The sequence below is a fragment of the Chiloscyllium plagiosum genome, chromosome 1, assembly GCF_004010195.1.
Source record: "Chiloscyllium plagiosum isolate BGI_BamShark_2017 chromosome 1, ASM401019v2, whole genome shotgun sequence".
NCBI lineage: Eukaryota > Metazoa > Chordata > Chondrichthyes > Orectolobiformes > Hemiscylliidae > Chiloscyllium > Chiloscyllium plagiosum.
In genome coordinates, this window is record NC_057710.1 from 121,168,086 (window position 1) to 121,171,987 (window position 3,902).

The 3,902-nt window shown below is 41.9% G+C and overlaps 1 protein-coding gene and 1 pseudogene across 3 annotated transcripts in view; one reads left to right on the forward strand and one right to left on the reverse strand.

Moving 5' to 3' along the window:
- LOC122555038 overlaps window positions 1-1,316 on the reverse strand; it is a 4,377-nt pseudogene extending 3,061 nt beyond the window's left edge.
- LOC122552778 (flavin reductase (NADPH)-like) overlaps window positions 1-3,902 on the forward strand; it is a 32,510-nt gene that overhangs the window by 11,128 nt on the left and 17,480 nt on the right. Inside the window, exon 2 of one of the 3 annotated variants that reach the window (XM_043695702.1) lies at window positions 2,040-2,169. The exons of 1 other annotated variant lie outside the window; for it this stretch is intronic. The gene's annotated coding sequence lies outside the window, so the exon portion shown is untranslated. Of the gene's footprint in view, window positions 1-2,016; window positions 2,170-3,902 lie in introns of those variants that run through there. One more of the 3 variants, XM_043695711.1, reaches the window with a different exon arrangement.

Below are 3,902 nucleotides of genomic sequence, written 5' to 3' on the forward strand. Positions count from 1 at the left end.
GGGGCCAGGAGATTTATCAATTTTAAGATCTTTTAGCTTTTCTAGCACTTTCTCTTTTGTAATGGCAACCATACTCAACTCAGCCCCCTGACTTCCTTTAATTGTTGGGATATTACTCACTGTGAAGACTGATGCAAAGTACTTATTAAGTTCTCCAGCTATTTCCTTATCTCCCATCACTAGGCTTCCAGCATCAGTTTGAAGTGGCCCAATGTCTACTTTTGCCTGTCGTTTGTTTCTTATGTATTGAAAGAAACTTTTACTATCATTTTTAATATTACTGGCTAGCCTACCTTCATATTTGATCCTCTCCTTCGTTTTTGTAGCCTTCCCAATCTTCTGATTTCCCAGTGCTCTTGGCCACTTTATAGGATCTCTCTTCTTTAATACATTTCCTGACTTGCTTTGTCAGCCATGGCTGTCTAATCCCTCCCAGGATAATCTTTCTTTACTTGGGGATGAACCTCTGTACAGTGTCCTCAATTATACCCACAAACTCCTGCCATTTTTGCTCGACTGTCTTCCCCGCCAGGCTCTGCTTGCAGTCTATTTTCATCAGTTCCTCTCTCATGCCCTCATAATTACCTTTGTTTAACTGTAACACCATTACATCCGATTTTGCCTTCTCTCTTTCAAACTGCAGACTGAACTCTACCATATTATGATCGCTGCTTCCTAAGTGTACCCTTACTTTAAGATTTTTTATAAAGTCTGGTTCATTACATAGCATAGGTCCAGAATAGCCAGCTCCCTTGTGGGCTCCATGACAAGCTGTTCCAAAAAGCCATCCTGTAAGCAAAAAAAGCAGTCACAACAAAGTCATTAAAAGATTAATTAACTTTAGAATTAACATTTTTTTCATTTTTTTTTAAATTAGTACATAGTAGTTAGATTTTGATAAAATAATGTGAATTTTGAAGAATATATAATTGAAGTTTCTTGGATGCGGCCTTATTAGATTACAACTAACATAGTGCGGCCTTCCAACATGAAAAGGTTCCCCACCTCTGACCTAAGGCTTTCTTTAGTGGTTTTCCATTTTCTGCAACAATTAGTCTTGCAAGCTCATCTTTGTTTTTCAGCATGAAGTCTTAACATTTTCTTCATAAATTGCTTGGCTCCTTGTTGGTTGCCCCTCTCCAAGCTGCTAAGCTGCTGTGGGCTACTCTCAGCGCCTCCTGTGACACACAGTCTGCCACCTCGACCAGAGGCTGCCTGGTGGCTGGGTCCTCCACCGGGAACAGCACCACATCATTGGCCTGCAGCCAATGGTTGCCAATGTAGGTCTTGATGCGGAGCAGCCCAGAGCCCAGCCATCAAGTTACACCACATGCCTGAGAGGGGTTTGTACAGGGCCTTGGTGAGACCACAACTGGAATATTGTGTGCAGGTTTAGTGTCCTTACCTGAGGAAGGATGTTCTGGAGGGAGCACAATGAAACTTTACCAGACTGATTCTGGATTGGTTAGGACTATATTCACTATATTTTGAAGATGAAGGGGATCTCATAGAAAACTATAAAATTCTAACAGGACAAGACGGATTAAATTCAGGAAGAATGTTCTTCATGACCTGGGAGTCCAGGTCAGGGGTCACAGTATAAGGATACAGGGAAGAACTGAGATGGAGACATTTCTTCGCCCAGAGAGTGGTGAGCCTCTGGAAATCTCTGCCACAGAAAGTGGTTGAGGACAGAACATTGACTGTACTGAAAAAGGGAAGTTTAAAGGCCAGTCTTCCAAACTGAAATACTCCTCAACTTGGGCGTCCCAGCTCTGGAGCAAAGAGAGTGAGAAACATTTCAAAAGTACTCCATTGGCTGTAAGATACTTTGAAGTGATTTGTACAAAGAACTTGCATTGATTTTGCACCTTTCACAAACCAGGAGCTCCCGGAGTATTGTGATGTTCACAACATCCAGGGACAATACAGTGCGGGTGTTGCTTGAAATTTGAAAATAAATGTACCGAACAGCATGCATTTTGTGGTGTGGTACATGCGTGCCTTTTCTGACTGGTTACAATTCCCAACTTCTGCAGCCCTGTTGACAGGAAATATCAGATTTCCTCTTTCACGTGAGGATGAAGGGCTGCGTTAGATTCGCGTCAGCCACCCGGAAAAGGCGTTGAAGCGTGAAAGAAAAAGACCAGAAGATTTATCTTTCCCAAAGTGAGTATATTTTTAAAATTATGTTGTCTACTCTGTTAGACCAGACTACTCTTCGTTATATCGAAGGAGTGTTGCGTTTTTGATTTGTATACTTCGAAACAGACTTAACAAAATCAATTCACAATTTTCTGGTATTTTGCCAGTGTTGATAAAATGCACAATCATCTTCTGTTTAACCATAAAAAACAATCCTGAAATTCTGAAACCAAAGCAACAAATTCCAGAAAGTGAGGCAGATTCTACATGGAGAGCACATCCACAGATGAAATCTATACTTCTCTGCAATGTTATCGGCATTTTAATTTTTTTCTCTTTAAAAACCTTGACAATAATTGACTGCCTTTATCCACAAAAAAAGCAAAAGTTCCAAAGTAATCCATTTCTGAAGACGGGTACTGGATTCGAAACATTAACTTCGTTTCTCTCTCCAAAGATGCTGTCTGGTCCGCTAAGTTCATAGTGAGGAAGACGGCCATTCATCCCATTGAGTCCACACCGATTCTGCGAAGAGCATCTCACCCAGACCCACCAAAACCACCTCCCCCACATAACCCTACATATCCCATGGCCAATCCACCCAGCCAATACGTTTGGATTGGAGGAGGAAACTCACACAGACTGTCTCCCGAGGCTGAAATCGAACAGGGTCCCTGGTGCTGTGATGCAGCAGTGCTAACCATTGAACCACTGTGCACTTGAAAGTTTTGCCAGCAATCTCTCTTTTTGTTTATTCCAGAATAACTATTTAGTTGTGTTTTTTTTAAAGACATTCTGATGATGCAAAAACGCAATTTCAAAGGCAAGATTTTATTGCAGTGGAGACGTCTGATTTTCTGAGCACAAGTTAAACATATGACTCCACATGAAGTCCCAGAGCAGCTAAAGGCCACTTACTTAACAGTATTTCAATATTTTTTGCTGTCATTGTTATCCATTCAAATGTTTTGAACTGTTTAGAACTCTGTGGGAAGCCAAGGAAGTGATTGCAGGGCCTCTTGCTGAGATATTTGTACTATCGATAGTCACAGGTGAGATGCCGGAAGACTGGAGGTTGGCAAACGTGGTGCCACTGTTTAAGAGGGGTAGTAAAGACAAGCTAGGGAACTATAGACCAGTGAGCCTGACCTTGGTGGTGGGCAAGTTGTTGGAGGGAATCCTGAGGGACAGTATGTACATGTATTTGGAAAGGCAAGGACTGATTAGGGATAGTCAACATGGCTTTATGTGTGTGAAATCATGTCTCACAAACTTGATTGAGTTTTTTGAAGGAGTAACAGGATTGATGATGGCAGAGCAATAGACATAGCAATAGATATATGGACTTCAGTAAGGCGTTCGGCAAGGTTCCCCAAGGGAGACTGATTAGCAAGGTTAGATCTCACATGGAATACAGGGAGAAGTAGCCATTTGTATACAGAACTGGCTCAAAGGTAGAAGAGAGAGGGTGGTGGCGGAGGGTTGTTTTTCAAACTGGAGGCCCGTGACCAGTGGAGTGCCACAAGGATTGATGCTCAGTCCACTCTTTTTCGTCATTTATATAGATGATTTGGATGTGAGCATAAGAGGTATAGTTAGTAAGTTTGCTGATAACACTAAAATTGGAGGTGTAATGGACAGTGAAGAAGGTTACCTCAGATTACAATGTGAACTTGATCAGATGGGCCAATGGGCTGAGAAGTGGCAGATGGAGTTTAATTTAGATAAGTGTGAGGTGCTGCATTTTGGGAAAGCAA